Raw genomic sequence first — 11,400 nt, forward strand, 5'->3', positions numbered from 1 at the left:
CAATGTTTAATTTTCTCACTGTAAGCTTTTAATTTTTTAAAAAATTAATTAAGCACAGATTTTGGAACCCAATAGAGGTTCCTCCCTACAGGATTATTCAAAAATCTAGGGGGTACATAATTTCTTGGTATTTTTCTAAGTTGACCTTGATGCTTCCTTTTATATACCAATTTAATTTACCATAAATTCTTAATTTTGAATTTGGAAATTGATTTAAGCATGCATCAGATTTCAGTTTTTCAATTTCTAATTTCAAATTTTCATTTTCTGATTTTAGATGATCATACATTTCTAACGGGCATGCTCTTGCTAGGTTCAACTTTAGTTCAGCATTCTCTTTTTCTAATTGATCTAACTCTTTAGAAAGAGACTTGATAAATTTAAAAGATTGAGTTGGGGATAGATTGCGTACCTTACTTACCTGGTCTGGTGACGCTCCCCCTTCACTGCTGCTTTCTTCTTCTGATGTTCCTCCCCCTTCATCGATGCTCATCTCTGAGCTTGAGTCTTCTTCCGGTTGATGGTTCGCCAATAGCGCTAACCCTGAGAATTCTTCGATGTCCGACTCAGAGGTTGACGAATCTGACCAAGTAGCCTTCAGATTCTTGTACTTGGAGGGTTCTGGTTTCTTGTATTTTGGTTTTTCCTTTTCTTTCTCCTTTCTCTTCAATTTTGGGCAGTCCTCCTTGATGTGCCCTTCTTCGTTGCAGTTATAGCAACGAACTGTCCTCTTCTTTCGATGATGCCTCTGCGATTTAAATTTATTAGTACTACCAGTAGTGCCGCTTCAGATTCGTCGACTGAGGCTTCGGAGTCAGAATTGTTCAACTTTGCCTTTAAGGCAATGTTCTGACTTGTCTTCTCTGCTCCGTTGGGTTCTGAAACTCGAGATTCGTGAAGTTCAAAAGTCAAAAATAATTGTTCTAACATACTTACCTCGAGGTCCTTAGAGATGTAATATGCATCTACTAAGGAGGCCCACTCTGGAGTTCTCGGGAAGGCATTGAGCGCGTATCGGATAGAACCTTGCGTTATCAGCTCCTTGATTCTCGCTTGGAGTTGCGCTACCTTCTCGCCTTGGTTCATCCGGAGATTCGTTAACTGGTTCCTGAGGATGTCGCGCTTCGCTTCGGAAGTACCTTCGTGAAGCTCCAGGAATTTCTCCCAGAGATCTTTCGCTGAGTCGTAGCTTCCGATCCGATTTACCTCCTGCGGCGGCAGCACACTGAGCAGGTGGAACTCTGCCTTTCCGTTGGCGACGAAATCGGCTTGCTCCTTCTTGCTTCATGTGTTTTCTTCTTTGTCTTTCGGCGTTGCAAAACCATATTTCATTGTAATAAGAATATCAAAATCGGTTTTAAAAAATACCTCCATTTTGCGCTTCCAGGTGGCGAAGTCTCCGTCGAACTTCGGGGGATGGATGTTCGCTCCGGCCATCGTCTTGATCGTAGTGCTTCAGTTCTTCTGAGGCGATCAGGCTCTGATACCACTTGTTGGTGCAGCGGAGGCCGGCAAGAGGGGGGTGAATTGCTGAAAACAAAAATTAAACTATACCCTCCTCGTACTTTCAACTCAATTAGTGCAATAGTGATAAATTAATAAAGCAATAAAAACTAAATAAAGAAATACAGAGAAGATCAGGATTTTAACCTGGTTACAACCAAGAAGGTTGTTAATCCAGGGCAGTAGAAAAAGCGCAGTAGAAAAATTCTCCTTCTCTGAAGGCGGAGAAGCCTTTTACACTTTGGAAGCTCAGAACTATTGCTAGGAAACACTACACAGTTGATTGCTTGAGTTGTTGTTGAATTCCTAGCTCCAGGGGCCTTTATATAGGCCCTGGAAATCTTATCCCGAGAGTCCAAGGCGCCTCCAACAGGGTTTAAGGCGCCTCCAACTCAATCTGCGGATAAAACTTTATCCGCAGCGCAAACGGTCAAACTGGCCTGCTCAAGGCGCCTTAAACAATCCATTCAAGGTGCCTTCAATGTGTTTAAGGCGCCTTCAATGTATTTAAGGCGCCTTCAAGGTTCCAGCCTCTTTTGACTCCTTTTCTTCTTCACTTTGTCTTCTGAAGCTCCGTTTGTTTGGGTGATTTCGGCCAACCGAAATAGGGCTCACCCGAACCCAATTTCCGGCCTTCTCCTCGAGCATCCTTCCGTCCCGGCTTCACATCCCTCGAACACCGCACACGCTCTTCACGCCCACCGGAGTACTCTTCCGCAGCTCTCTCGTCCTTCGGATGCACCGAGCCCGTCGGCTCCCTTCCCGTGCCGTCCTTCTCGCTAGCTGCGTCTTCCGCTCGACTTCCTGTGTTCCTAAGCTCCTGCACACTCAGACACAGGGATCAAATACAGCAGGACCTAACCAACTTGGTTGATCACATCAAAACTACCACGGGGTCCAACATAAGCTTCCACTCCGGCTTCTTGTCCCTCGAACGTCATGCACATCCTTCTCATCTACCAGTGTACTCTTTTGTAGCATCTCGTCCCTCGGACGCACCGAGCCCGTTGGCTCTCTCCCATGTCGTCCTTCTCGCTAGTCATGTCTTCCGCTCAACTTCCTGTGCTCCTAAGCTCCTGCACACTTAGACACAAGGATCAAAACTATCACAGGACCTAACCTAACTTGGTTGATCACACCAAAAACAACCTTGGGGTTCTAATATTTTCAACCTTAATCGACTACCCCAGTCGATTTGGCCTTGCTGAATCAATTAGCCAGATCGATTCAACAACATTCTGTTTGATTGCGAGAAATAGCTTAAGTGATCAACCTGATCACTTAAGCTTCAAACAAAACCATTCTTTTCAAAGCAAAAGACACCTTAAGTGATTACCCTAATCGCTTACGATGTCCTAATCGATTACACCTATCGATTAGAAGGCTTTCCTCGCGATTCCAAGCTTAAGCGATTTCCTTAGTTGCTTAATCTATGGTAATCGACTAACCTAATTGATTACCAAATCCTAACTTCCCAATCAAAGTCTAGAATTCCTTTACCTAACATCCGGTCAACCTTTGACCTATTGGGACTCCTTTTTGCCTAGCATCTTGTCATTCTTAACCTGCTAGGACTTCTTCACTAAGTATCTGGTCAATCCCTTGACCCACATAGACTTTTCTCTTTATGTCAAGTATCCAGTCAATCCTTTAACCTACTTAGACTTCCAATCACCAGGTGTCCAGTAAACTTTGAACCACCTAGATTTTCAATTGCTTGGCTTCACTCACCAGGACTTTGTCACTGCCTAGCTTCACTCACTAGGGCTTTTCTCCTGGCTTCACTCACCAGGATTTCCTTCTGCCTAACTTCACTCGCTAGGACTTACACCTGGCTTCACTCACCAAGATTTTCCACTACCCAGCTTTACTCATCGGGACTTTCATCTACCTAGCTTCACTAACTAGGGCTTTTCACCTGGATTCACTCACAAGGATTTTTCCACTGCCTGGCTTCACTCACAAGGACTTTCCCACAACCTGACTTCACTCACCGGGACTTTCACACCAAGTGTCTGGTCAACATTGACCCACTCAAACTTTCTTCTTCTTCCAACCTTCTCGTTGGACTTGTTCTTGTTGGTTGCTACTCGGAAAACCTAACGGTTCCATTGTACAAAAATTTTGTACAAAGGTCTGAACCTTTTCCTAGCTACCATGTGTTCTTTTAAATTAAACTTGGATCGCCTGCGGAACTTAACACGTTTGATCCAAAGTTTAATCTATTTGTTCTTTTAGGTTTTGACTTGGATCTCCTGCGGAACTTAACACGTTCGATCCAAATTACCTAGGTTATTAATTCCATTAAATATTAATTTTCAAAATTGGTTTCCAGTACTGACGTGGCGAGGCACATGACCTTCTTGGATATGGGAGCAACCACCACCGACTAGACAAAACCTTTTAAGGAAAACTAATATTTAATTTCCTAAAATAACTTTAGGTCAACCGAAAAGAACAATCAAATCACAAGGAAAAGAAAAACAAAAGAACACTACATCGAAAACAAATTCGAAACACTAAAATCGTATGCCTCTTGTATTTGATATTTTTTCCAAAAATAACTAGTATGATGCGGAAAGGAAAAATACTAGTTATACCTTCTAGAAAGACCTCTTGATCTTCTACCGTATTCCTCTTCTAACCTCGGATGTTGTGTGGGCAACGATCTTCCAAGATGAGGACCACCAAAGCACCTTCTTCTCCTCCTTGCTAGGTTCGGCCAAATCAAAAGCTTCACCAAGGATGAAGAAAAAACACCAACCAAACTCCAAGGGATGAAAGCTTTCTCTCTTTCTTCTTCTTCTTCTCCAAGTAGTATCCGGCCACCACAAGAGCTCCAAGCAATGGAAGAGTTTCGGCGACCACAAAGAGGAAGAGAGGGAGAGAATATGGCCGGCCACAACACCAAGGAAAAAGAGGGAGAGAATAATAGAGGTTGTGTCTCATGAAGGCACCTCAACCCCCTCTTTTATATTCCTTAGTTTTGGTAAATAAGGAAATTTAATTACAATAAAATTTCCTTAACTTTCCTTGACAACAATTAATTAAGAAAAATTAAATAAAATTTCCTAATTAATTGTATGTGGTCGGCCACCTCATGGAGAGCAAATAAGACAATTTTTAATCAACAATTAAAAATTCCTTATTTGTCTTCGGAAATTTTAAAAAATAAAATTTCCCTTTAAAATCCCTTCATGGTTGATAAAAAGAAATCTCTATAATTTTATTTTTTCAACATGTGAATAATTTACAAAGAGAAAAAATAAAATATCTTTCCAATCTACAGATAAGGAAAGAGATCTAATCTCTTTCTTTAATCTTTTGTAGACCTTTTAAGAGAGATATTTTAATTTTAATTCTCTCCAATAAATTATATCTTCCACATAAGAAAAATTAAAAATTAAAATTCTTTTTAATTTAATGGGGGCCGGCCACCTAAGCTTGGGTTCAAGCTAGGGCCGACCACCCATGAACCAAGGCTTGGCCGGCCCTAGCTTGAACCACAAGCTAGCTTGGCCGGCCCCTACATCATGGGTATGAAGGTGGGTATAGGTGGGTATAGTACTCTATAAATAAGAGGCTACGATAGGGACCAAGTGGAGGAATTGGTTTTGGTCTCCCGATAAAATTAAGCATCCCGTGTTCGCCCCGAACACACAACTTAATTTTATCAATAATAATTCTTTCCACTAGAGAACTATTATTGAACTACCGCACCAATCCCAAATTACATTTTTGGGCTCTTTCTTATTATGAGTATGTTAGTCTCCCTGTGTTTAAGATGTCGAATGCCCACTAATTAAGTGAGTTACTGACAACTCATTTAATTAATATCTTAATCCAAGAATAGTACCACTCAACCTTATCATCATGTCGGACTAAGTCCACCTGTAGGGTTTAACATGACAATCCTTATGAGCTCATCTTGAGGACATTATCAACCTAGATTACTAGGACACAGTTTCCTTCTATAATCAACAACACACACTATAAGTGATATCATTTCCCAACCTATCGGGCTTATTGATTTATTGAACTAAATCTCACCCTTTGATAAATTAAAGAAATAAATATCAAATATATGTGCTTGTTATTATATTAGGATTAAGAGCACATATTTCCATAATAACTGAGGTCTTTGTTCCTTTATAAAGTCAGTATAAAAGAAACGACCTCTAATGGTCCTACTCAATACACTCTAAGTGTACTAGTGTAATTATATAGTCAAGATAAACTAATACTTAATTACACTATGACCTTCCAATGGTTTGTTCCTTTCCATTTTGGTCGTGAGCTACTGTTTATAATTTATAAGGTACTGATAACATCAACTTCTGTATGTGACACCACATACTATGTTATCTACAATCTAAATTAATTGAACACTACAACTAAATGTAGACAATTTGACCAAATGTGATTCTTTATTCAAAATAAATGTTTACAAAAGCTTAGGCTTTCAGTATACACTCTAACAATCTCCCACTTATACTAACGACTAAGCTGTCATATCTTCTGCCATACATCTGATTCCCATTCCCTCCACATGCCGATCGAAAGCTTTCGCCGGAAGGGCCTTAGTGAAAGGATCTGCCAGGTTATCCGCTGATGCAATCTTGGCGATGACAACTTCTCCTCGTTTCACGATATCTCGTATCAGGTGGTACTTGCGCTCTATATGTTTACTTGCCTTATGAGCTCGTGGTTCCTTCGAGTTTGCAACTGCACCACTATTATCACAATAAATTGTGATGATTTTGGGCAAACCAGGAATCACATCTAAGTCCATCAGAAAGTTCCTGAGTCATACTGCTTCTTTAGCTGCCCCAGAGGCTGCTACATACTCAGCTTCCATGGTTGAGTCCGAAACGCATTTCTGCTTAACACTCCTCCATGAAATGGCTCCACCTCCTAAAGTAAACACATAGCCTAATGTAGACTTACTGTTGTCCTTATCTGATTGGAAATCTGAATCCGTGTAACCCACAGGGAGCAAATCGTTTGCTTGGTAACTAGCATATAATCTCTAGTCCTTCTCAGGTACTTTAATATATGCTTTACCGCAGTCCAATGTCCTTGTCCAGGGTTACTCTGATATCTGCTGACCATGTCCACGGCAAAACAGAAATCAGGTCTCGTACATAGCATTACATACATAAGGCTTCCTACAGCCGAAGCATAAGGAATTGCTTTCATGTCTTCTATCTCCTTTGATGTCTTCGGAGACATCTCTTTAGATAGAGCTATTCCATGCCTAAAAGGTAAGAAACCTTTCTTGGAATCCTGCATGCTAAAGCGAGCAAGGACTGTATCTATATATGAAGCTTGGGACAGACACAACATTCTTTTCTTGCGATCCCTTATAACTTTGATCCCAAGAATGTGTGCACAATCTCCTAAGTCCTTCATATCAAATTGTTTGGACAACCATACCCTTACGTCTGATAATACCTTGACATTGTTGTCAATTAACAAAATATCATCTACGTATAGTACAAGAAATACCACCACGTTTCCGTTACACTTCTTGTATACACAAGACTCATCCGGACACTAAATAAATCCATATGACTGGATTACTTCATTAAACCGGATGTTCCAAGACCTTGAAGCTTGCTTCAGTCCATAAATGGACTAATTGAGCTTGCACACTAGATGCTCTTTGCCTTTTTCAATGAACCCTTCTGGTTGCTTCATATGGATGTTCTCTTCAAGACTTCCATTAAGGAAAGTTGTCTTGACATCCATTTGCCAAATCTCATAATCCATATGAGCAGCAATGGATAAGAGTATCCGGATAGACTTAAGAATGGCTATCGGTGAAAAGGTTTCCTCATAATCGATTCCCTCTTTCTGAGTGTACCCTTTCGCAACAAGCCTAGCTTTGAAGGTTTCTACCTTCCCGTCTGTCCCTCTTTTCCTTTTATAGATCCACTTGCATCCAACGGCTTTTACACCATCAGGTGGTTCTACAAGCTCCCAGACCTTATTAGAGTACATAGACTCTATTTCAGAATTCATCGCCTTTTGTCAAGATGCTGCATCTATATCTTGGAGTGCTTCGTCATATGTCCGGGGATCAGGTTCATGTTTATCTGAGATCAAATCCGAAGATTCTCCCAAAAACAAGAATCTATCAGGCTGCCTCACAACCCTCCCACTGCGACGAGGCACTGTCTGTGGTTGTGTATCATGTGTGACACGTGTTACAGTTTCTTGTGGTACTTCATCTTGTACTGTTGGTACTAAGGTAGATGTGTCCTCTCTTAGTTCTTCTAAAACAACTTTGCTACTGGGCTTGTGATCCATTATATAGTCTTCTTCTAAAAACTGCGCATTGGTGCTAACAATGACCTTTTGGTCTTTAGGACTATAAAATAAACCACCTTTCGTTCCTCTGGGATAACCCACAAACACGCGAACTTCTATACGAGATTCTAACTTATCAGCATCTGGTTTCAGCACATGTGCTGAACTACCCCAAATCTGAATATGTCTTAGACTGGGTTTTCGCCCATTCCACAATTCTGTGGGAGTAGAAAAAACTGATTTAGAAGGTACTAAGTTCAGAACGTACACTGCTGTTTCCAAAGCATATCCTCAAAACGAATTTGGTAATTCTGAATAACTCATCATCGATCTAACCATCTCCATAAGAGTCCTATTCCTTCATTCTACCACACCATTCTGTTGGGGTGTACCAGGTGCAGACAATTGGGATTGAATCCCGACCTCTGATAAGTAATTCCTAAACTCTCCTAAGAGGTATTCGCCACCACGATCAGACCGTAGTGTCTTGATACTTTTACTTAGTCGTTTCTCCACATCAGCCTTGTATTCTTTGAACTTATCAAAGCACTCAGACTTGCGGCGCATTAGGTAAATGTATCCGTATCTTGAATAATCATCTATAAAAGAGACAAAATATTCAAAACCACCTCTTGCCTGGACAGACATAGGACCACACAAATCAGAATGAACCAACTCTAACACTTCTTTGGCTCTATACCCCTTGGCCTTGAACGGCCTCTTGGTCATTTTACCTTCCAAGCAAGATTCACAAGTTGGAAAATTTTCCAACTCTAATGAACCCAAATGTCCATCGGCTATAAGCCTCTGAATCCTACTTAAGTTAATATGACCAAGCCTTAGATGCCAAAGATATGCTTGGTTCATTTTCGAAGGTTCTTTTCTCTTATTTGAGTTAGAAGATGAGTTATAAATTTCCATGTTTTGCTTTGTGGGAGAAATTGGATTTAAAGTATACAAATTACCAACTAATGCACCAGAACAGATAATCACTTTATTTCTCTTAATAACTACATCGTTACTAAAAGAAACTGAATATCCATCTAAAAACAGTTTAGAAACTGAAATTAAATTCTTTCTAAAACTGGGTATATAAAGACAATTTCTTAAAACCAAATTTCTATTCCTATTAAAAGATAAGTAGACGTCTCCCACTGCAACAGCCGCCACCTTAGTAGCATTGCCCATGTAGACTGTAATCTCTCCTTCAGTTAGTCGTCGGGTTTCCTGGAACCCCTGTAAGGAATTGCAGACATGATCAGTGGCTCCCGTATCTACACACCAGGTACTGGTAGATAACACCGCTAAACATGTTTTAACAACTAGAGCATGAGATATACCTTTGTTTTCACTCCTACGAGGACAGTCCGCCTTCCAATGCCCTGACTGCTTGCAGATGAAGCACTTGCCCTTCGGCTTCTTCACTCCAGCTTTAGATCCTGTACTCTGAGATTTATTCACCTTCTTTGCTGAACTAACTTGTTTCTTCTTCTTCTTTCCTTTCAGTTTAGAAGTAGAACCAATTTTAGCATAGTGAATTTGAGAATTGTGACGAAATAACCCTTCTGCTGCTTGAAGTTCTGTCAGTAGTTTCGCTAATGAATATATCCTTTTATTCATATTATAATTCAGGCGGAACTGCTCAAAACTTCTAGGTAGAGTTTGGAGGATCATATCGATCTGGGTTTCCCCATCAATTTCTCCTCCAAGGATCTGTATTTCGTTCAGATAAGCTATCATCTTTAGGATATGATTCCTCACAGGAGTACCCTCTTGCATGGTGGCTGTCATTATTTTTCTCATGGCTTCTTGCCTAGAAGCCCTATCCTGATGACCAAAGAGTTCCTTGAGATTGTTTATAATATCATAAGCTGTTGGTAAATCTTGATGCTGATGTTGCAATACATTTGACATTGAAGCCAAAATGTAACACCACGCCATCTCATCTGCTTTTACCCATTTCCTATGATATTCAATCTCCTCTTGGGTAGATTCACCAGTGGGCACTTCAGGGCAAGGCTCAGTCAGTACAAACTTATAGCTTTTAGCAGTAAGAACAATGTCCAGGTTCCTTTTCCAATCTATGTAGTTAGGACCAATAAGTCTATTCTATTGTAGTATGATGGACAATGGGTTGAAAGTCATCCTAAGAATCACAAATAACTTTTGGTCAGAATTCTAAATTTAGAATAATATTGATTCCTCAAACAGTACTATTTTAAATTAACCAACACCTCAAAACACCGTGAATTTTGTATGCCACGATAGTGTGGACGTATAGAAATTCAACATTTATAAAAGGAGGGTTTTAACCCATTAATATTATTATCTTGTCAACCTAACTTTTTGACAAATAAAATTAATAGTTGGTATCCTTTGGTCACACAAATAATAGCAGTGACTCCGATGGGGAGGATACTATTAGATGTGCCTAAGTGTATACCATTACATGACACTAAGTCCATTAATAAGATTATGCCCCTTCCGATGGGGAAGATCGCACGCTCTTAATTAACTTCCTATAGTCATCCCAAATGGAAGTTTGTTCTAGTGATCCACAAACAAGCTCATCCGATATGGAGGAAGGCACTCAGAGCCAACGCGCAAGCTTGTTTGCATCACTTACAAACCAGTAATGGAGACCGTGGAATTTATTTAAAATCCCTCTCCCACTTAGTTATTTATAAATGAGGAATTTTAACTATGCAAGCCTACTAAACATGTATACTAACATGCACACACATCACAATATAAAAGCAATAAATAGAAAATCAAATTTTCAACTATTATGGCTTTTATCTATAGTTGTCCTCCGTGTGTTGTCATCCCAAGCTGCTTCTAACGACCCAATTTTCCTCATTAGGAGTTCTAAAAGTGCTTTAAAATATTTAGAAATACTTTAGAAAAATTCTAGATATTTTTAGGAATTTATAGAGTATTTTTATGCAATTTTTGGAGTTCGTTTGGTATTTTTACCAAACGAAAGAAGTTTAAAAAAAATAATAAAATAAAAAGTGTTAAGGTCGGGTTTTGAACCCAAGATCTCGGACCGAACTAGACTCTAACCAAAGTCAGCCAACCAACCGAGCTAAGCAAGTTTTGTTAAATATATATGGAGCGATATATATTTAAGTAGTAGTTAAGAACAGTAAAATAATAGGAAATAAAAGGGTTGCAGCTGGGATTCGAACCCACGAGTTGGGCTTTAAGCAGAACGCAGCCCACCAAATGATCCAGCCGTCGGTTTTGTTTAGAAAAGGTAAGAAAATTTATTTAACAAGTTAACAGAATATGGAGATTATAAAAGAGGAGAACATAAGGCTTAATTTTCCCGTGACCTAAACCTAATCCTTTTCCCTCCCGATCCCTTCCTCTCTCGCGCGACAAAGGCAGCTCGGGCAGAAACAAGCCGCGGCTAGGGCACGATTCCGGCGGGTGGCTAACTCGGGGTGGTTCTTCACCGTCGTGATCCTTTCGTCGAGGAGGGTCGGTGAGCACAAGAGAGGTCAGAAATCTCAAGTTGCCCGAACCCTAGAAGCACTAGAAGGTTCCTCCTTCGGCTGTGAGTCAAGGAAACGAAGGTAA

Source organism: Zingiber officinale, chromosome 1A, assembly GCF_018446385.1.
Source record: "Zingiber officinale cultivar Zhangliang chromosome 1A, Zo_v1.1, whole genome shotgun sequence".
Lineage (NCBI taxonomy): Eukaryota > Viridiplantae > Streptophyta > Magnoliopsida > Zingiberales > Zingiberaceae > Zingiber > Zingiber officinale.